Here is a 23,790-nt window from a genome sequence, read left to right on the forward strand (position 1 = left end):
TGTTGGTGGGCCCTGTCGATAATCTCCTTTAAACCTCCCAACTGAAGAGTTTTAAGATCTCCCAGTCATTTCACTTCAAGGAAGATTTGAAATCTGTAAGACTCGGGAGCTCTTGCACAATGCGAAAATCCAGGCTGTGATTTTACTTACTGCCACAGCGAGGGTGAAATAGTTGAGGTAATGGAAAAAAGAGGGGTCAGAGCCTCCAGGGTGAAACCCACCTCTATGCAGGACAACATAAGGTTAACACCCTACTTAAATCACACTTAACCCCCATGGTGAGGACTTCAGTGGTGCGTCAGCCTCGTGCTGACCCTCTGAATAGGGGTGAATTTTGCCCTAAATTAATACAATCCATTCCATTGACTAATCTTTAACCATTGTTCAAGCCCTGTTACTCCAGGACACCCAGTCCTCACTGACACTATGAGAATGGCCATACTGGGTCAGACCAATGGTACATCTAGCAGTATCCTGTCTCCGACAGTGACCAGTACCAGGGCTTCAGGGGGAGAATATAGGACAGGGCAATTTTGGAGAGATCCACCTCTGCCTTCCTCCCTGGCTTCTGGCAGAGATTTCGGGTCACTCCGAGGATGGGGTTACTTCCTGGACCATTCTGACTAATAGCCAGAGATGGACCTATAAGCTCTTTAGAAGCACATAAATGGCAACAAAAGGCATACAGAGCAAGAGAAGGGAAGACTTCCTGAGAGAGACCCAGAAAGAGGTGGTCAGAGTTAACGAGAATGAGAGATAAGCCCAGAGAGACAAGCCGAGACATGACATAACAGGGTGACACTGGACTAGGATCCAGGAGACTTGATTTATTTCCTGGCTCTGCCACAGACTTCCCATGTGACCTTGGGCATGTGACTCCATGGGCCTCAGTTTCCCCATGTGTAAAATAGGGTAATAAGCCTTCTTCTGTCTATTTAGGCTGAAGCTTTCCAGAATAGTAACTGTGTTTTACCATATGTGTGTAGAATGGGGGGCCCCAATCTTGACTAGTGGCTACTTTAATACAAATAACAAATAATAATAAGATATGAGGAGAGAGAAGTGGGGAAGGAAACAGATCTGAAACTTTTCCTCTACAATAGAATGTCAAATGGGAAATTATAGCTTGACTGTTATTTAGAGATAAGGGCAAACAGAAATAAATAGGAAAGGGAGGCAGAAATGACATCAGATTCCTGTCTTCCCATTGGATACATCTCTGGAATGTATGATAACCTTATACCATAAAGGTCATGTGACATCATACCCCAGGAGTCAGGAGTTAATTTAGCAGCAAACTCCAGTGTATTCTCCTAAATAGGGAAGCGGTAGGAGCAGATAGGGTTTCACCAAGCACTGTGTTTACGGGTTACTTCAGCAAAGCAAAACAGGCTGATCTCACTTCCAGCTTCTCCAGCTGAGTTGCTCATCCTTACCTTTGCCAAGCCAGCCTGGTTGGTGGGCCTCCCTTCTGCTATCATGTCACCACTGCACGGACCAGGGCTGGACGGTGAGTTTCAATGCCAATGAGAATACTCTGCTCAGTAGAATGATTGTGGAGCCTGCATTTCCCCTCACAACTCTGCCAGTGCTCTAAGACCCTGACCTGCAAGAGCAGCAGCAGCTTCCTCTTGTGGGCTGGGTACACCTGGGGCTTAAATGATGGCTCTGATGTCCCCAAACTGATGTCACCCGTTCAGGATTGATCTCAGCTACTGACCAACACCCATTACCCCATGGGGGAAGCATTATTAGCTAAATGAATTAATAACAAATAAGAAAACAACTATTCTAATCTATTCCTTGTTCTGGGCTGTCCAGTGCCATCTGCTTTCTCTGTGTTTGTCTTTTAGATTGCAAGCTCTTTGGGGTAGGGATTTTTGCTGTGTTTGTCTTTTGCCCAGAGCCAAGCATGATGCTGTCCATGCTTAACCGGTAACTGATTATCAGTGAGCCAGTGCCCGATCCTGTGCAAACAATCTGCATATAAAATATGTCCCCTGCCCCAAAGGGTTGACAACCTAATGCTTAGACAAACCATGTGGTACGGACACATGAAATGCACTGGATGATGGCTCCAGCTCATCAAAGGGTAGATGTCATTGATAGATCCAGGGGAGGCTCTAGCTTTTTTGCTGCTCCAAGCACGGCAGTCAGGCTGCCTTCGGCGGCTTGCCTGCGGGAGGTCCCCGGTCCCGCGGATTCGGCGTACCAGCCACCGAATTGCCGCCGAATCCGTGGAACCGGTGGACCTCCCGCAGGAACGCCGCCAAAGGCTGCCTGACTGCTGCCCTCACAGGGCCGGGCAGGGCGCCCCCTGCGGCTTGCCGCCCCAGGCACGCGCTTGGAGTGCTGGTGCTTGGAGCTGCTGCTGGACAGATCATCCCTCCAAAGCAGCTAAATAGAGGAGAGAAACAAAACAAAGTAACATTTGAAAAAGGAAATTGTAAAGGACTCGGATCTAGCTTTGTGTTTCTAGTGAGCCCATCAGTAGAGTATCTGGGCAATGCCTCTTCTCGAAGCTCCAGTTGCTTTGGGCATCTTTTCCTCCTAGGCAGTGAGCTGCTCTGTGCTGCACCATTGAGGCTCTGTGCTACTGACTCAAGCGTTGATGACTCTGAAGTGACAGTGGGGCTGCTGCTAGGTCACCAGCCATCACATCCACTCTATCCAATCTCCTCTCCTCAAGTCATTCCCAGTGCCTTACTTGGTCACAGCTGTAGAGCGCAGAGTGCAGCTGGTCTCTGGCCTGACTGCTGATTCTGGTTCCCCAGTGCACTGCAGGTGCTTGGACCCAGGGGACTGCCTTACTCAAATAGCTTGCCAGTTAGATTTTTCTGGCTTCCTAGCCCAGGGTAGGAAATCTCCAGCAATCCCCAGGGCTGAAGCAGATAGAGCAGAGCTTTGAGACTTAAGGTTGCCTGAAGCCCGTCTGGCTGGGGCGAATCTCCCCAGTCATTCTCTAGAGTTAGCGTTAGGGAGAGAGACTGAGATGAGAGCGAGCAGTGTGGTGAGCCCAGCGAGCACACCACAAATTCTAAGCGGCAAACTGCCCCTTTAATCAGCACAAAACTATTGTTATTGGCACTGAAATCTGCTGTTAAAAAAACACCCACACTCTGTAATCAAAAACCCTGGAAGTGAGGCAAGATTGTAGTTTACCAGTCACTGAAACCATCGCAAATCAGAGGAGAGTGGGGGGATTTTTAGGGGAGAGAATCCCGTTCCCACAATGGACCCTGCATTTCACATATGATTCTTGCCCTGCTATCTGCCGCACCATTACAGGTCCCCAGCATTCAGGTTGGTAGTGCAGGTCTGCAAATTACAGTTTAGACTCTGTTCTTTAAAAAGTCTCCCAGTCCTAGGGGTTTATCTGGGATTGTATTTGTCTGGGAACATGGGGTTTCCAACCTGCCCTTGCAACCTCAGCATGGACTACAAAATGAAAGCACTTAGAGCAGAGGACTGGAAGTTTGCACTCAAGTTTCTAGTCACAGCTGGCAATTACCATGGGTTTCCACTCAGAGGCGAGGTCTGGGAGGCAGGATTCCTAAATCCTAATCCTGGCTCAGCCACTGACCTGCTGTGTGGATTTAAGCAAGTCATTATCTATGCCTCAGTTTCCCCATCTGTAAAATGGAGAGAACAACAATTACCTATCTCCTAGGAGGTTGAGTCTTCCTTAATTGCTATTTAGAGAACGCTTTGAGATCCTTGCATGAAAAGGCAAAGCATTATTGTTATAAATCTACACTCCCTTCAACCAAACACCAGGCTTTCAAAATCAAAGATGCTCCCCGTTTTTCCTCGATTGTGAACTCAAACACTTGGGAGTGACTAGAGTATTTTTAATTAGAAGAAATCTCAGTATTTCTTAGCTGCTATAGGCTTTTCCCCCCGGCTCTCTTTCCAAGATACATGAATGCAGCAATTATTGTTTCCCTAAGTATAATTTAGAGCTGAGTAAATATGCAGTTTAATCAGTGACTAGGGAAACGGCATTGGGAAACTGTTCCTAACCTAGCAAGATCCACCTTTACGGCAATCAAGCGGTAATGTTAGGGTCACCTTCTGCCTCGGATATTCTTCCTCAGGTAGACTAATGATGGGCACCAGCATTTAAAGGCCCTTTTAATAAGAATGCAGAATTTCTGGGGAGGTGTCATAGGAAAGTAAAAACGCTCCTCTCACCCGGCCTGTTCCTGGCTGTGAGCTGTGTAAACTGGGGCTATTTGAGGAAGAGAGTTGGTGAACCTTTTATCTTTGTTTGTCCAAGTTTGAATATAGATCATCAGGTCCCACATTAAGTGACTTCACTGAGTCCCCTCTTTATCCCACTGCTTTACAATCAACATACGATTTGACCCAACCAGATTTTGCTCAGGAGGGTTCCAAGACTGGATTACTGGCGGGGGGGTCTGCAGGTTAGGATTTAGGTTCAATGGTAGATTTGTGTTTAAGGAGTGGCCCACAACTGGAATAGCAGGGGGTGCCGGGGGCAGGAGGGAAGTGTATTGCACAAAGTCTGCCCACGGTATGCCAGCCTGGGACCAGCATTTTCCATTTCACACTTTCAGGTGGCAGGAGCTATTCTAATATGTTTCATACATATGGCATTGGCATGCGAATCACAGTCAGTCTGGTTAAACTCTCTGTTCTGACGGAGCCCTCTATACTTTGGCTTTGCGCTATAGAATAATTACACTTTAAAAACCTTCTCAGTCTTTCGGCTCTGTTATGAAACCACGAAGGGCCATTTGAGGCCCCTTCCTTTACTATCTGTCCCCACAAACATCACACTGAATGATGGGGGCTGGGAGGAGAAGGGCCCACTTCCCTTAGGATTCAGAAGTAAAGATTTGAGCCCATATTCAGAGAGGTCATTAAGCAATTTGGACTCTGCCTCTTGTTTTGATTCCATGAATTGGGATAAAGATCTTGGCGATGGAGCAGTTGTGTGCGCCGTGCGAGGGTGGGGAGGGCGGCGGGGGAAGAAAGAAGCAGCTGGTCTGAATTTTCCCTCTGTGAGGTGGGTTCACCAAAGGACTCACTTGTTTGTGTGGCCTTGAAATCCAGCGTCATTGTTATGCAACCAGACTGCCAGGAGAATGGCTCCCCTGTCAAGGAGGCTGGGATGGAAATGAGAGAAATGTACCTTCGCAAGGCCCTTTCTTGGGTCCGATGCTGATGTTTTCCACATGGGCTGGCTCCTTACAGTCCTGAGTTTGTGTTGATTGATACCAATGAGCTCATTATTGATTTTGGAGGAGAGATTGGGGATGTCAGTGTCAGTTCCACAAAAGGTATCACAGCCACAGAAGGAATTTGGGTTTGAAAAAAGAGCCAGACAGGAGGGGTGGCTCTGCACTGTATATTTCCAGCAGCACTGGGATCTTGAATTCCTATCAAGGAAGCTAATTTAGCAATCAAGACAAAGATTCCAAATAGTTTACAAGTGAAAGGAGTGGAGCCTAGCCCTCATCATATGAGTCACTAGACATGTAGGGCCAGATTCATCGATATGTTAGGGCTTTTTATGCTGGTCTATTGGGTTTATGGATGCTTTGCATCACTGGAGCAATCTGGTCCCTAGCTCAGGTTGCAGTAGCTAACAGCTGCACCCAGCCTCCTCTCACCACACTCTTCCGTAAGGGTTTTGTGACAGTTCCCGTAGGATTGGGAAAGGAAACACCGACAGCTTCAGCACTTCAAAGCCTGGGACACGGAATCAGTCAAAACTGTTCTGCCAGGAGAACGCTGCCGCTATTCCTGAAAAGTACAGCTGCTGCCTCTCGCTTGGCAGAGTATTAGGAGCCAGAGCTGTTCCCTGGAGGCAGCTGCTCTCACAAGCAGCCAGGCAGGCAGGCAGCCAGCCACATGGGAAGGAGGAAGGCTCCAGTGCAGATTTTGGTTTGCATTGATCCTGTTCTGGAGACCAGTCACGCCACATCCAAATACCCAGGATGACAGCCAGAGTTTGAAGAGGAGATCTGAGCCCACAGAGCTCCCGTTTGGAGCTCCTGTGCTGCAGTTCAGATGCCCCCAAACTTTGCCCCAGCAGATGAGCCGCTTTGGCAACCTGCTAGGAATCCGAGCGTCACACCTAATTGGCATGCAGTGGAATAACTGAGCACAGAGCAGGAGGGAGTGCAAGTGAGGAGACAATAGAAAAGTCAAGGAGAAAAGGCCCAAGGAGGGCAGCATGCCTCAAGCCCAGTAACATCCACTGGGGTTTTGCATCTCTAGCCCAGCAGCATCTCTCTGGCCTCACACCTGCAGCTCGCTGTCCTTCCTCCAGGCCTTGTGTCACTGTTTACAGGTATAAATTGATTTAATCCCCATGATCCAACAGGGAAGCAGGTTCACCAGCTTCATTTTGCAGACGGGAAAACCTACACAGAAAGAAGAAACAAATTGCCCAAGCTCACACAGGGGTGCCTAGTATCAAAGAGGTGGTTTCACAACGCAGCCTGTTCCTAAGTGATGAGTTCCAGTTTTTCCTCTAGCCCAGGGCAGGCAGAACAAATATGAACAGAAACGAGCAGGGGGAGTCCCTTGTTTTGATCTCATTCATCACATCCAGCGTCACTGACATTTGGAACACGTGACCAGCAATTGCGTGTCCTGTGCTGAGAAGAGCTCAATGTCTCATGTGGAAGCCACATAAGAATAACGGTAGCTGTTGCTTATTTTCATTGACTTAACCCTAATCAGACAGAGCCATAGAAGGAATGTCTTTTCAATCAATATCTGTTAGAGCAAATAATACAACTAACGAGAGAAATGCCCTAGGAACTGACCTTTTTAAAAAGGAACACATGTTCTGAACCAATCCTATATTTAAACAAACAATGACACCCTCTTTTATCAAATACCCAAGGAAAGAACAGACCCAGGGAAGGAATACTGGTCTTTTGCACAGTTGAATGTCTTTAACGGGTCTTGTCAGTATTTGCTAATTTGGTAGCAAACGGCTTGTGTTACCAGATGTCCTCATTTTCCCAATGTGAAAGGGAGGGCAGCTAAGTTTCTCTTGGAGTTTTCAACAGCCTGCATTAAAACAAAAACACACAGACAATGTATTACCCGTGGCTGGCTTGGCATGAAAAGGGCCCATTACCAAATAGGCGTGGAGAGCATTCTTCTTACAACCAGGTCAGGCTGAGATGTCAGACAGCCACACACACTCTGCGACTGGCTGATGCCACAAAGCAAAATCCACTAGCCCTATTCAGAAAGTTAAAAGGCAGAAACCAATGAAGATACACTAACAGTAAAAAAGCACAAAGTACAGAACTCCCTGATTTCTTTTCCTTTCACCTGCTTTGTTCAGCTAGATCCTGACATTAGAGAACAATATAAAGACTTGAAGCACCAGGCTTCCCCATAAAATTGGTATCAACTTCTCTTAGGCCTGGTCTACGTAAGCTGCCTTGCATCAACCTACCCATGGAAGTGTCTTCACTTAAATTTGGCTCCTGTTGATGTAAGCACGTCTCTTACATCAACTCGATTTAGTAACACCACCTCCCTGAACGGCGTTGAGTCAGGGTCAATGTAATTAGGGGGATGCAGTGTCACTGTAGACGCTTCGTTGCTTACATGGACTGTTACTGGTATTCAGGAGCCATCCCACAATGCCATGCACTGAGATTACAACTGATACATGCACTCCTGGTGAATACACGCACTGCCGGCACCAGAGGCCAACTGTGCCCATGCATAAGCAATTTAACAACTGTGGTGGCTGGATGCCGACGTAAGTTGGGTCAACACAATTTTGTAGCGTAGACATGGCCTTAGACAACTAGATTCTGATACCATTGAAAGTGAGCAGATTTACACACTGCATTTTGAAAATCTTTCCCTCCACTGGTTTAAGCCTACAGCTACGACTGACAGCACTTTGAGCAAACGTGTGCTTGAGATGAACCCTTAGTACAACAAAGCTACTGATGGTTGATAAGTATTACTGGATGCCACACTGCATTCAAACCACTTTTCTGCATGTATCAGTAAACCGAGGGATGAGGCAGTCTGCACTCTTGATTCTGTAATTTGTCTGACAATCCCACGTAAGAGAGAAGTTTATTCCAGGGCTAGAGTTCCAAAACACTGAATGCTTTCTGAGAGTGTAACAGACGCATGCTCAGTGCAAACTACTGCATGGGGAATTAGCAGAGGTGCATGGCCTGTTGCATTGTTCCTCTCCAGATGGATGGATAGGGTCACTGGGAGCCATAGCTCCATTGGAAAGCCATTGTCTCCTGTGAATAAAAATGGCTAAAGCTGAATAGAGGGTTGAGCAACCTTTCTTGCTCTCTCCTTTTGCCTCCTGCCACATTCTCACTAACAAGCCATTCAAAACTTTCTGTCTTGTATTTCAGAGGCATGGCCAGCTGTCTTCTGTGGATAGCTTGCGAGTCGTGGCAGAACTCAGGGGTTATGGTAACCAACATATGTCATGACCTTTTTGTGGTCAAAGGTCTCTTCTGCATATTCAAGTGACAATTTACAGATTCCCTGTCTGTCCACATTGGACGTTGCAATCACCTTCATATGGGTGGAAAAAGCCAAAGATGTTGGAGAATCCTGAATCTGATTGGTGTCATCTCTCTGAGAGTATCAGTAGAATAAGTGATGAGCTTTAAGAAGCCATGAGATCTGAAAAAACTTGTCGCCCCTCCCCAACAGATCCCATTTACAAGAATCTAAGAACACTTTGTGTCACAGTCCGGGGAATCATTCTCTCAGATTATAATGGCTGCTTTAATTCAGAGTAGAAATTAAGAGTTGGAAACTAGAGTCCACTAATGCCACTTTGCACTTTTATGCAGTAAAAAATGGCATGAGGGCAGGGGACTGGACTTGATGACCTCTTGAGGTCCCTTCCAGTCCTAGAATCTATGAATCTATGGCCTCAAACTGGCCAGAGACTCCCATTCTTATAGCCACCTCCTACAGCTGCCCTTCCTTCCCTACTTGGCACAAAGGGGAGGAGGAGGGTTGTTCGGGCAGGGGCAGGGGAGGGGAAGGAAGGGCAGGGGGAGTGGCAGAGGGCACAGTTTGGACATAGCAGAGAATCTTTTCCACCCCTTTTCTGTAAGGATAGGGTTTATCAATGGAACTAAGGAATGCATCGATTCTATCAATTGGATTTTTAATAAACCCATCCCCATATTCTCCAGATGCCATATACACAGAAAAAAAAGCATCCATTTCCACCATGATCTTTGCCCCTCCATCACTGATCCAGCTTCTTTCACTAGTTTGTTTTCATTTTGTCTCCAGGAAAGATGCTGATGAGCATCCCGAATACATCAGTAACGAGGAAGGCCTGTGCAAAGGGATGCATCTCGCCAAGTCCCCTCAAAGTGGTAAGATTCTGGCTCACCGTGGTCTCCAGCAGTAGAGAATTTCAGCTGAGAGCCTGCCACTGAAAACACTTGACTCCCAAGAACTTTATTCTGAGATGCATTAGCTATAGCCACAGCTGTTGTGTTGGATCATTAAAAGAGAAGTAGTCTGTGCAAGAGCAAGCCCCCCCCCCCTTTTACTCTATCTCTTAGTTTGGCCCACTAATTGTGGAAGGTGTTGGGGAGAACGGCGGTAAGTGGGTGTGAGTCAGAGTTAGTGTTACTCAGACCAGTTTAGATTCACCCTCCATTTGGCCCAGAGAATATACGCTGATAGAAAGAGGAATCCAAATGAGACATTGCCACTTTATATCACTTGTGTCCATTCTGAAAAACACCCTCAGTGCTGCTATTTGGAAGATATTTCCCTCTCTTCCCCTTTGACTTAAAAAAAACAAAACAGGCTGGTGCAGATTTCATTACAGAGTGACTATCAGGTCAGTGCTAAAAATTGAAGTGTATCAGAGCCCACCCTCTGACACAAAACTGGGCACGTACGCACTTGCCCATTATGGTCACCCTACACTCAAAACTATATGGTAAGACACTTCACACACACAGAACCCCCCACATCTGCACAGGCAAACACCCACAATGAACACTGGGCAGTAACCTCTGCAGAAAACTCTCAATTAACTGCATTTTTACTGTTTGCCATTAGCAACGGACCTGAAAGAATGTTATCTTTCATTGTTGGGTGGGGAGGGGGGGAATCTGGAGAAAATCTTAAAACAATCATCTTATTTAACGATCGGAGGGCTCACTGTTCTGAGACCTCTCAAAGCAGGAATCCTGCACACTTAAGATGTTGTTTACATTCAGTCTCTGTTTTGAATTCGTTGCCCCTTCATGGCCCCCACTATAATCTCTGAGGTTATTTCCTATTGCTGTCACATTGGCTATGCATTCCCAGGAGTTGAGCAATAGCTCTCCCCCATAGGCAGATGTTATGGACTTGTAGCAGATTGCTAAGTGCCACAGACTTCCAGCTCATTGCGCAGGTCAAGATGGAAAAATACCGATTATACCTTGCGCCTGAATGAGCTTCATTGATCATTCTTCATTATTATCTACAGAAATCACAACTTCTTCTGGTGTCTCAAAATTGCAACTAACATGGAGATCATACAAATAATCCTTTGTGTTGATACAGAAACTATTACTAGGAGTCTAATGGCTTTTCATTATGTGCTTGTTGCATTTCTAGCATAGTAGATTTATACCAGAACCTACGTCAAAATGGCCCAGCCCTAAGAAATTGGAAGGAACATACTGTGCTATATTGCCTGGCCCTCGATGCGTAGAAAAATGTAAAAAAAAGTAGAAAACAGAAAGAAGCCCATTTTATATTGGTCAGCAGGGGCATATGTTCGAAAAGAAGGCATTAAACTAATTATTTTGGGGCCATATGAGGAGTTTTAACTTTGGGATTTAGAAACTGGTTGAGTTTTGGTATGACTATTACTGGGGTTCTGCCCAGGAGGCAACAAGCTCATGCTGGGCCTCGATGATTTAAACTCAATATTCGCCTCCAGAATCATTATATAATTAGTACACAGCATCAGTTCTAGTGTGTGTGTCATACGGTAGAATTAAGTATCCACACACAGTACAATCCATCAAGAAACAAGTAATTTATTTCCCTTGTTCCAACTGCCATTTTGGAGAGAATCTAGGATTATTCCAAGACACAAATAATTAATTTGGAATTTAACTGGGATCTTCACTGGTGAAAATTTAGTACAACCGCACATAAATCTATGTACTCTGAGTAGCAAGAATAGCCTGAAGAGGACTCTGGATGTCTTTCTGGTTTCAAACCAGGGCTCTTCTCTGCTGAGATTAACTGGATATGGGAATGAGGAGATGGCAAGAGTTCAGTAAAATGGCCTATTCTTTGTCCTGTAGTTCCCGTCTCCAGGATTGTAAATGTGGCAATCCTTGTTTCTATTGCTGCACTGTCGATGAACCTCTATGAGGATTACTGGCTCCTTTCTCACCTCCAAGATGACTGGAAACAGCAGCAAAATCCCCCCTTCCCTAGCACCTATTAAGTTCTATACATTGTCTGCATTTACAAACACATCCTGTGAGTTAGGTAAATATTATCCTCCTTTTGCAGATGGGCAAACTGAGGCAAAAAGTAGCTTATCCAAGGCCACTGAGGAAAAACAGTGCCAGGGTAGGATTAGAAATGTAGAGTTCCCGAGTCCCAATCCTATGCTCAGCCCACAGGATCTCTCTCCTACCTTTTGGACGGATCCTTGGTGTCTGCTTTGTACTTATGAGATTTCAGTCATAATGGCCAGGGAGTTGCCTCACCATTTTCTGACTCAAAGGCTGAGCAGGAAGAGCTGGCTAGCCACATAAATACATTTGCGTTCCTCATTTCCCTTCCAGTCCGGGGAACTCCCAGATTCTGGCAATGTGTTTATATGAATTTGGATCACCCTAAGTATGGCAATTATAATGAATTGTAAATTTAAAGTAGAGGAGTTCTTCTGAAATGTTTGAACATTTAATTGCTTCACTGTGGTTTTGCTGTGTGAATATCTGCATTAACAAATCCAAGTGCCTCTCATATGGCTTTTTGACACGGAGTGCTATCTCTGTATTGCATGAATGAGGCAAGTCCTTTAGTCTTCTCCATCCAAGAAACTGGACTGTCCTGATTCTTAAGGAATCTGATGATCTTTTTGGAGGAGGAGGATTATAGAAAAATCTATCTGTGGAAGTCCTAGAGATGTCCAGGGTGTGTTTTTAAATGTTGCAACTGCTGCATAAGGAAATGAGATCTAGGTTCCCCATCCACGTTGCCTCTTGGTTTGCTTCAGGAAATTGGCCATCCCCATGTGGATAATATTCCATGTGGAAATTGATCCTTCTCTTTACATAGTAATCCTTCTTTGCAGCCAAGGCCTGCACTGTCCTACCTTGTTGCTTCCCCCGAGGCTTCTCCTATGTTCCTGGCTTCATCCTCTTTGAGTTCACGGGCCTCCCAATTCCCTGCTCTCAGGGAGTGACTGCAGCCTACTTCCCTGAAGCCCCCTTCTGTTGCCAGCTACCTGGCTTTATACAGAACCCAACAGTTCCTGTCCAGTTGAGCCTGCTTCCAATTAGTTCCTTGCTTCCTGGCTCTTCCTCCAGGTGCACGCTGTGGAGTTAGTTGGCTTGCCCGGCCATCTTAACCCCTTCTAGTCCTATGTGGGGTGGACACTACATCACAGTTAGTTAAAAGAATCATCCAAATTATTCTTACATGTTGATGCAGTGTCAATCTATCAAAAGCAGGACAGCTCAACACCATGGAGATGTACGGAAGTAACAAATGGATTTAGGGGCATACGCCCCATTGAAATCTCTCTCCCTTTTCTTCCTACATTCTCTCTCTTTCTAAATAGTTTTCCTGTTAAGCAACATCCTAAAACCTAGTGCTTAAACTCAAATCTATGGCAGAAGATATGGCCTGCAACCACACTATCTTGGCCTTGTCAGATATCACCATTAGTCATACCATATGATCTCATCTGATATCAGAAGTTAAGTAGCATTGGATGAGACTTCCAAGGAACACCCCAGAGTCTCAGGAAGTGGTATGGGTAACTTAGGCCTGGTCTACACTACACAGTTAGGTAGACATAAACTGCCTCGTATCGACCTGTGCAAGTGTCTTCACTTAAATTTGTCTTCTGCCAATGTAAGTGCTTCTCTACGCCAATTAAGGCCATGTCTACATGTACAGCACTGAAGCGGAACAGCTGTACTGGTACATCTGCACCACTGCAGCATGTGTGGTGAAGATGCTCTATGCCAGGGGTAGGCTACCTATGGCACGAGTGCTGAAGGCGGCACGCGAGCTGATTTTCAGTGGCACTCACACAGCCCAGGTCCTGGCCACTGGTCCGGGGGGGGGGTAGAGGGGGGGCTCTGCATTTTAATTTAATTTTAAATGAAGCTTCTTAAACGTTTGAAAAACCTTATTTACTTTACATACAACCATAGTTTAATTATATATTATAGACTTACAAAAAGAGACCTTCTACAAACGTTAAAATGTATTGCTGGCACGCGAAACCTTAAATTAGAGTGAATAAATGAAGACTCAGCACATCACTTCTGAAAGGTTGCCGACTCCTGCTCTATGCTGACAGGAGAGACTCTCCTGTTGGCATAAAAAGACCATCCCTGTGAACAGCATAAGCTATGTCACAACATAGCACTGCGCATACTAGCGCTTATGTCAATGTAACTTATGTTGCTCAGGGGGGTGGAATAGTCACACCGCTGAGCAACGAAAGTTTTGCCAACATAGGCGGTAGTGTAGACATAGCCCCAGTAAAAGCACCTCATCGACACAGCATCTGTGGAGACACTGCATTGCTTATGTCAACTGTTACAGGCTTTCAGGAGCTGTCCCTCAATGCCCCTGACAATACAATTGATACAAGAGCTTCTGGTGAGGACATGCACCACTGACACAAGGAGCCAAGGGTGCACACACACAAGCGATTTGATAACTGCGCTGGCTGTATGCCGACATAAGTTAGATCAACACAATTTTGTAGTGTGTACATGGCCTCGGTAGAGGCACTTCCCTCCGACGCAGAAGCTGCTGAAAGGATTGCTGCACATTTAAGGCCAGATTCAGACCTGCAGGCACAGGGTGATACAAACTTCATCCTCTGCCTCCACAGGAACATCCTTGCCAGGGGCGGCTCCAGGCCCCAGCACGCCAAGCGCGTGCTTGGGGCGGCATGCCACGGGGGGCGCTCTGCCGGTCGCCGGGAGGGTGGCAGGCGGCTCCAATGGACCTCCCGCAGGCGTGCCTGCGGAGGGTCCGCTGGTCCCGCGGCTTTGGTGGAGCATCTGCAGGCACGCCTGTGGGAGGTCCACCGGAGCCTCGGGACCAGCGACCGGCAGAGCGCCCCCCGCGGCGAGCCGCCGTGCTTGGGGCGGCAAAATCGCTAGAGCCGCCCCTGATCCTTGCTAGAAAGGATCCATCCGTATGAATCACAAATAGCTGTACCATCATTGTCCTTCTTCAGGTCAGTTTGGCTGGGGAAGGGCAGCATTAAAATCCCTAGAGGTTGTCTGAGAAAAGCCCTGAATAAGGGCATCTTCAAGCTGGACTACTCCCATCCCTTCTCTCTACTGGCAAGTGCTACCAACTTCACAGGCTGCACTGTGCAGTTCCAGCCCAGTCCTCACAGGCAGCTTGCACCAGTGAGCCCCCATTTCCAACAGACCCTCTGTGGCCAGAGGCCAATGAATGAATCTTGCCCTTGGTTTGTGAAGTGCACTGCCATGAAGAAAGCCAAGATATTATTATTGATCACCTCTTAAATCATTTGGCTATCAGAGTGCAGATAGCCAGCTCGAGTGCTAATTAACGTCATGCTGTTGAAGTTAGCTCAGATTTGCAGGGTAAATTTATGTATTTATTTCTTCTAATTTTAAAGATACAACTATAGGGTCCCATCCAGAGCTAATTAGGCCTTTTAGTAATTCAGTGGCTAACATCTGTAAAATACACTGCATGGAACTGTGGCGCTCTCCATTTAACCTTTCTTAATCAACTAAGGAATATGCAATGGATAACATCCTTCTGCTTTCCCTAGGTACGTAACATGGCCAGGGCTGGGAAATCCCTGTGTAACCTTTTCACTCAGTGAGTCGTTGCAAGTTGGAGTGTCTCGCCTGGAGGTTCTAAAACCAATGGACCCATTCCTGGCCTTTGGCTCATTCCCTTTGTGCCACTCCATTAAACGACCAAGGAGATTAAAAGGATCCTGTGAGGTAAAGGGTTTGTATATCCAGTCACAAAAGACATTTCAAATTTGAAAATGAAATATATAACGTGCTAAAAGTATTAGAAAGACTGCATGTTTCCAGTTCCTAGAACTGGTGATTTTTTACTATATTAACCTCAAATAATCATGTTCTGAATAATACAGACAGACAGTTATAAGGGGAGGTGGTGAGAGAAGTGTGCAGAGACTCTTAATAATTTTCCTGGCATGATAAAAATACTCACCATTGGATCTTAGACCATCTGGCACCATAATCCTGCCAGTATAGGAGGACTGTATAATGGAATGTATTGGTTCTACACTTTCCATAAAACCTCACCCTTTAGTTATCAGCTTATCTAAAATGGTGATGGCATTCCTTGAAAAGAAAATGTCACCTTTTCTTCTCCCCTTTACTTTGGTCTCATTGGACTCTCCCTCTCATACAGATTTGCAGCCACGCTAGACACACAATCTTCTAAGATATCCCATCATACAGTGCGCACAGCCATGTAGGATAGCCCCATAATGCCACAATTTCACAAAAGCAAGTCATGTAAAATACACAACAATATAAGATTCTCAAAGCCTTTCTGGAAGTATCTCCATCAGGGGCGGCTCCAGGCACCAGCACGCCAAGAGCGTGCCTGGGGCGGCAAGCCGGGAGGGGCGCTCTGCCGGTCGCCGCGAGGGCGGCAGGCAGGTTTGCCTTTGGCGGCATGCCTGCGGAGGGTCCGCTGGTCCCGCAGGCTGCCGCCGAAGGCAGCAGGACTGGGGACCTCCCGCAGGCAAGCCGCAGAAGGCAGCCTGCCTGCCGTGCTTGGGGCGGCAAAATACCTAGAGCCGCCCCTGATCTCCATGCATAGATTCAAGGGTATTACCCATGTGTAACTTCTGCAGGACAACTATCTATGTCTTAGGTCCCTGGAAGGGGTAAGCATCTGCTCGGAATAAGTACTATACAGTATATTATGAATGTTTCCTTCTATTTCACCTGCTTTTGATATGCATTGAAATATCATACTATCTACTATAAGAATAAAAACTTTACTTGCATGTTTAAGGAAAAACGAGGTAACCTAGGACACAAATTATTAAATTAAATTTGTGTTACACCCCCAGTTAGGCTGATGCCCTCTTTGTTTTGGGCACTGTACAAACACCGAATAAGAGAGAGTCTCCTGCTCCCAATATATTCAAATCTACATAGACTTACCATCATCTCTAGATTTGGTAACCTACATCACTCGTGGATAACCACTATTCTGTAAGATACGGTGAAACGCAGCCCTATGATAACATGTTCTGGCCACATTTGGATCACAACTGGAATTTTTGCATATTCTCCGTCACTAATATATATGCTGGAATATATCATGCATGAGGAGTTTGTGCAGGGTAGTGGTGGAAGCAGGAAAAGGAAGCTGAGATGTAATATTAGAAGAGGCATTGGAGACTCTCAGCTCTAGATCATGCAGTTTAGTTTGGCAATCTTTCAACACATTTCATTATAGGAAAAGCTGTATTAATGCATTAAACTCTTCTCAGCTGGACAATCCTCCTGACCAGCACAACAGACATTCCAGCGAGTGGGTGGCACTGGGGTTAAAGCACCGGACTGGAGGCTAAAGCGATGGTCCAGACTTTTGGTGTGACCTTGGGCAAGTCACTTATTCTCTCCATGCCTCACTTCCCACAGTTGTAAAATGGTGGTAATAAAACCTAATCCCCAGGGGAGTTGAAAGGTGTTAAATGTATTAATGTTTGTGAGGCACAGATACAAATGTGATAAGACCCATATAATAAACATAGACTAATTACTTGCATTTCACCAAAACAATCAATGGAAAAGATCATTAAAACATTATCTGAATTCCTCAGACTACAGAGAACACACACTTCTCCATCCAAGAAATTGACCTGTCCTCATTCATAAGGAATCTGCTGATCTTTTTGGATTATATTATTATTGTTCTATAGAAGAATCTGTCTGGAGCAGTCCTTGCCCAAGAGAGTGGTGTCCAGGATGTGATTTGAAACACCATGCAGAAGAAATGGTGTAACTCCTACCAGCTACATAAGCACATGGTGATGCTACACCATGGTCAGCCAAATGCATGAATTCAATTCCTCTCTTCTTTCACCAGTAAGAATGACCTGGTTGTCTTCTGAAAAACTGCTGGTATAATTTGGTGTCTTCAATGACCTTGAAACAACTGGAGACAAAGATAAGAGGGCTTTTCCTCTGTTATTGCTACATTTTCAGGGCTCTGTATGAAACCAGGAGACAGATACACACTACGCTTGCTGTGATTATTCTATCCAAGGACTACACGGTATTCAGTTAAAAGAATTACTGCTATGCAGGAAGGCAGGCCAGCATCCCATAGTTGGGTGCAGGTATGCATCTGCAATGCAGGAGAGGGATTTTTAATAGTTCATTCAAATTGAGATTTCTGAGTTTCTTGCTGGTTGCCACTACACAGCTGAGATGGGACATCAGTTGAAACACAAGCAGGTAGCGTTAGAGACAGAGAGATTCCAAAAGAGCTTTGATATTGGTTTAGTGTTAGAAAAATTCTTCTGCACAAATCTGCTCCCTACATATCTCCTGAGTCCCATCCGCTTAATTTATTCACAAAAGCAAAATTTCTGTTCTCACCATTGCTTCAATGCCAATAAAGATGTGAAGGAGCGAACTGGAGTCTGTTGCATCCCCACCCTTGTTTTCAAATACTTTGTCAGCTAAGCTCAGATCCAAGAATCTTTACTGTTGGTGATGATGTAGGAAGTAGGGAGAGCACAGCTTGATTTTCTGAGACGAGGCTGAGCTTGCGATGCCAGCTGGAAGATTTTGAGTTATAAACGAACGGTGCAGCCTACTTATCTGAAAATCACTGAAGGGGAAAGATATGGAACAGCGGTATATCATTTTTAGAGTCACTTCTGTAAGCTTGGCAGCAATATCTGTAAAACTCAACCACAAACTATAGGTGAAAATAAAGTGTCTGCACTTTGGGAAAATAATGCATTTGCAGTTTTGGTATAACTACAGAGTATCCATCTCTCTCAGGAGCGTGGCCTGACTTTGGAAATGGAAAGTTAAATCCTGGGTCTTACCTGAGAGATGGCCACGTTAGGACTGGCAATGTAAGATTGCAGACTGGTCTGGAAGGGTGAGGGGAGTTCCAGTGTGCTGCTATTCAGCGTGCTGCTGGGGACTGAACACATGGAGTGGGGTTACTCACCTCTCTTGTTCCACGCCCACTTTCTAATTCCTCACTCACACAGAAGCACCAGACTGGCTGACTGAAACAAGCTGGATCATTTGAAAGCAACAAGCGGCACGTTGGATTCATTCACCCACCGGGTCCCTCTTTTTAAAACCAATAACCATGTGAAGCGTGACTTGATTACGGTGATGCAAGCCCCATCTGTCATGGCCCTTTCAGAATGGCACAAAATGGGCTGGATGGTCCTGAGCCTCTCTCTCTCTTTGTACCTCTGGGACATGCACTGTAATTGAGATCACAGCTCCTACTGAATTATTCACAGCAGCTTTGAGTGTCAGTTTTATTATATACATGCAGATTACTCCAGCACGCTTTCCCCTGCAGGGGAAGGATCGATAGTGGAGTTCTCTCCTCCTGACTTTTCCGCCTGCATTTTTCCTATTTCCCCTACTCCTTATACCCAGACCTTGTTCCAAGTCCACCTGTACTCTTGATACCTAACACTTTGCTCCAGCCAGGGCCATACTCGGTTTTCATTTCAGCAGGGTGCTGCTAACCCCTTGAATTCACTGAACTGAGTCCACTTTCTCTATGCACAGCATCTGCTGGCCCAGCACTTCAAAGCCCCCAACTCTCTCTGGCCCAGGGTCTCTTGCTGCCCTTTAAGATCACTTCGCTTTAGCCATTAAGTCTCTGATCCTTGGGTCCTACTCATCTCCCTTCCCAATGTAATAAATATACAATATAACCTGTCTACTTCATAGGTCAGACTACTGAAGATTAGTTCACATGTCCATTAAAGCCCATAGGGTCCCCTCCTATTGCCTCACTTCACTGGAGCGCAAGGATTCCTTGTATCTCCAGAGCAGTTATAGAGAACATATCCTAGTCTGTAATAAAGTAGCAATGGTAATGTACATTAAAGAATAATGAAATGCAGTGATATTTCAGGCCTGACAGTCCTATTTCTGGCAGTCTCCGAATTAATGTGCTTGGCTTTGTGCTGCAGCTGCTACTAGGAACCTTCAGCGTCTTTCTAAATACATGAATAGAGCTTCCAGCTCTTCAGTTCAGATCAGTGCAGCTATTTATCCTGCCTTTGCTTTCACTGTACCCTTTTTTAATTTGGAATTTTAGAGTCTTTAGAGTAAGGAAATGAAGTAGCAAGTGCAATGCATACCAAATACTTTTTAAGAACAGGAGAGGGACTAAGCTCTGATATTCCACTTGAGTTCTGGGCACCAGAGACCTCTCAAATCCCCAGATAAATCTGGGAGTTCCCCTCCAAAGTCCCATTTCAGTTGCAAAAGGCCCCCTTCAGTCAGCATGTGGTTCCTCTCCATCTCCCAACCTGTCTCTCTAGGGGCAGGCCTGAGAGGTTAAGGGCCACAGATTCCTAGCTGGTGAAAACCAGCACAGCGCCACAGATTTCAATGAAGTTTCGACAGTCTACACCAGCTGACAATGTGGCCCAAAAATCTACTGTACAATCTGTATTTGGAAAACCGTTCTGAATCCAATCCAGATTGAACAACGAATGTAGACAAGCAACACGCATTATGCACAAAGGCAGGACCTATCAGAGGCTGTCGTGTTGCAATAGGTATGGAATGCACTACAAAGCATTCCACCATATTGCAAAGAGGTATAGACTATCACTGGGCCCCATGCCATCACAGAATTGTACATTGGCCAATTGCATTATGGGGGTTTTCCATTCTCCTCTGAAGCATCAGGAATTAGCCACTGCTGGAGACAAGAGTATGGCAGTACGGAGCACTGATGGAGTATGGCAAATCCTATGTTCCCAGGGACCTAACTGGCAAGAACAGAGTATGAGTTATCCTATCCGCCACCCTTCCCTGTTTGCCCTCAGTGATTTCAGTAACCTCTCATCTGTTGCCAGGGAGTTTTAGCACTTTGTAACCCCAGAGGCTTCTGTCAGAGCGTGAGGAGAACACAAACCACAATTCAAACCTTTATGGGGCATAAAAGAAGATAGGTAACACCAGTGACCCCCCTGCCTTTGTGACCCGCAACTCCTCCTGGCCTCCAAGGGGCCTGAAAAAAATATCATTACAACAGAAGTGAGATAAAATTAGCTGAGATCCATTTCCAAGTCACATTTGCTGCCCTAATGGTAAAGGCTGCCACATTTCACACAATGGTGCCTCATCCCAATAACTATAGCACCACAGATTTCCAAAATATCAATGCAAAGGAAGAGATTTGCTTGCATCAGACTCAGGCCTGGAGAATTTCAGCTTCTCATTAACATCCCAGTCCAATACTTTGTACTTATCTCTGGCTTTGTTCCGTGTCTAATCAGGGGAGCTCCGTTTTGAGAGTCTGTTGCTGCCTTGTGTCTCTCCACTTCTAGAAATGGCCACGCTTCCTGATGCAAATATTTAGTAAAGAAAGTCAAGAGACCCAGGGGTAAAATATACTCTCAGCTAGACTGAAGTCCCACTGAAGTCAATGAGGGTTGCACATATGTAGCAGAGATCTGACAAAAATAGGGAGGGACAGGTAGATGTTTGCATGGAATTTGCAAGACTTTAATGGAAGAGTAGATTTGGAATCTCCTTAAAATCCCCAATACTTTGCGGTTTTTGCAAAGAACCTCTGAACAATTAAGATCAAAGAATCATAACAGCTTCCTTTTTTCCAGCTGAAACTTTGTTTTACCAATGACTCATTATATTTATACCTTCTCAGAGAACATTTAAAGTTGTGTTTTGTCATCTCCTTATCTGTTGGCTCCCCGTCAGCAGACAGTAAGAAGCTGTATTTATCCCCAGGTGTGGATGATACTAATAGAATCCCTCTCTGTAAAACTGTTTTCCATTTAAGCCTTGTCAGGCACCAATATACATTTATTCATGTGCGGCTTTTGTTTCAACATGTTTTATGAAAAGTGTCTCCACCATAACTTGTGGTTTGAAACTGTTCAAATAGCTGATGACATGCCTAGTACAGATGGAGAGGCTGATGATGGCTGAAAGCAGCAGTTACTTTTGTAAAAGAAATTGCTGGAAAGGTAGAGCCATCATGCCTGGACGATGGGTGAGTTCTTGTGTTCCTCTTACTGCCATTCTCATCCTTCCACATCCAATTACATTCTGACCCCACCTGTCACATTTTGCCCCGTTGAAAATTGTAAGCTGTGAGGGACAAGGACTATATTTTATTTTACATTTGTACAGCACCCAACACAATAGTAACAATAAGCCTTAGCTCTCATCTAGCGTTTTTCATCCCTAGATCTCAAAGCACTTTACAAAGGAGGTCAGTATCATTGCTCCAATAAGGTCCCCATTGTGATGGGGTAGTTCTGTTAATACTAATGTTGATTAAGTGCAATATAATCTAGGACGGAATGAGCTCATCCTAGCAGATCCATTCTTTAATTTCACTTGTGACATATTTATCAGAGATAAAATGGTTATCTGAGTCCTTTCTTGCCCAACTCAGCCTCTCCTTTATATTGCCATCTCCCCATATTTTTTATGTTTGAGATTTACTGATGAAAAGCACTATAAGAGCTAGGTATTATATTATCAAAGATTGAATTTCTCCCTTTTCCCATAAGAAGGAGCGGTCAGGATTACAATAGAATACGACCATAATCTGGTTTGATATTTTCAAAACAGTGCAGGGGATTTAGACACCCATCTTCCATTAAAATTATTGCATCTCTGGTCATTTAAAAGGAGGTGATCACACACCACAATGAGATCATTGCTTAAAGATCCCATAAGAGGATGTGTGGCTGGGGTCAGGGAGTACTGATCGCAGTGTTTCCGTGAACTATAAAGAGAGTGACAAACTGAAACACAACATTCTAGGAGAGACCAAGCCTACTAAAAAGTACTGAAATCACACAGAGTGATTGGCAGACATAGTAAGGGACCGACATAAACAGAGAGCGAGAAACCTGGTCTTTATGACAGACTGCTGTACTAATTTGAACCATCCCCTACTTTCCCCACACAGGGAAAGGGAGAGCCTAAGGGGCAGTGACCAAATGTTACACATTCTCCCCAAGCAACACAACACTGATCACGAAAGGGTTTATAGTTCCTTTGGGAGCCTTTTGATTCTTTTCTTCAATGCCAGCAGAGGAAAGTCAAATTTAAACACACACATACCACAAAATTATTAACCACGGGGAAGTCAGAATCCCTGCTCTTCCTCCGCTTCCAGCTGCTGCATGAATTTGGACCTAGCTGTTGCCACACCCATGATGCTTGTCTTAGAACTGCTTGCATCTGAAGAAGTGGGTATTCACCCACGAAAGCTCATGCTGCAAAACTTCTGTTAGTCTATAAGGTCCCACAGGATTCTTTGCTGTCTTAGAACTGCTTCTCCAAAAGAGATATTTAGAGGGTACGAAGCCCGGTTCTGGACCGCTATATGTCCTGTTCACCTGTCCCATTCACGTAATTGGCAACTGGCCATTTCTTTTCAGCTTGAGAAAGTCCTAATAGAAAGAAGTAAAAGACACTTTCTTTTGCATTTCTCTTGGCAGGGTCATCACTTTGCCACTCGGTCGGACCACTAATTTTGCCTCATAATGAGCCGTAACAGTGAAATGCATCCAAAAGGATGAATAACCAGCTGCTGACTGAACATTTAAAGTGACATACAATTATTTTCATCTGAGAAACTACCAGCAGTTCACATAATGGATTTTCAAAGCCTTATGTGGCCTAAGGTCACACTGAATAGCTGACCAATTCTGAACCTTCATGCCTGGTGAACTTGCTGCTACTTTGTTTGCAAGTCAAATGCAACATGTCCTGAACAAACAACCTAATTTAGTACCAAATCTTCTAAGCTGAGACCTTGGAAGTGGACGCAGCCTGAAATCCAAATCCCAGAAGCGGATGTGAAACAATGGCAGCATTCAATTTTTCTTAGTTTCATTGAGAGATCTAAGGGTGGCACTGTGACTTGGGTAGCTAACCCAAACACAGGGTTGCCAAGCTGCTCATCCAGCTGTAGTAAGAGCTGGTATTCTATTAACTGCATCACTAACCCATCTATACGGGTAACACCCTGGCCAGACTGGAATGTCAATCCCAGATACATCATCTCCAAAAAGGTGTCAGTGCAGAGGATGGTTCATTGTTGAAAAGCTGATCCAATGATACTGAATCACCACTTACTGGAGGCTGGCATTACAATACTGAAAATTGCAGCAAAGTGTTTTTTGTTGTTGTTTTTTCATGTGCTTCCATACTGGAGAAAACTTTCAAACAGATCAAATCTAACTGTAAACCTTCCCCTTTTCATTATCTCTTTATTCAGCCATGTGAGGATGACTCAAGAAGGCTTGAACTCAGG

The 23,790-nt window shown here is 45.1% G+C and overlaps 1 protein-coding gene and 1 long non-coding RNA gene across 2 annotated transcripts in view; one reads left to right on the forward strand and one right to left on the reverse strand.

Annotated features, from left to right (window-relative positions):
• CTDSP2 (CTD small phosphatase 2) overlaps positions 1-23,790 on the reverse strand; it is an 81,493-nt gene that overhangs the window by 37,464 nt on the left and 20,239 nt on the right. The gene's annotated exons all lie outside the window — the stretch shown is intronic.
• LOC120391047 lies at positions 1,397-15,209 on the forward strand. Its single transcript, XR_005591214.1, has 3 exons — positions 1,397-1,510; positions 9,295-9,380; positions 15,038-15,209. It is a non-coding gene; the product is annotated as an uncharacterized LOC120391047 (long non-coding RNA).

Source organism: Mauremys reevesii, linkage group 25, assembly GCF_016161935.1.
Source record: "Mauremys reevesii isolate NIE-2019 linkage group 25, ASM1616193v1, whole genome shotgun sequence".
NCBI lineage: Eukaryota > Metazoa > Chordata > Testudines > Geoemydidae > Mauremys > Mauremys reevesii.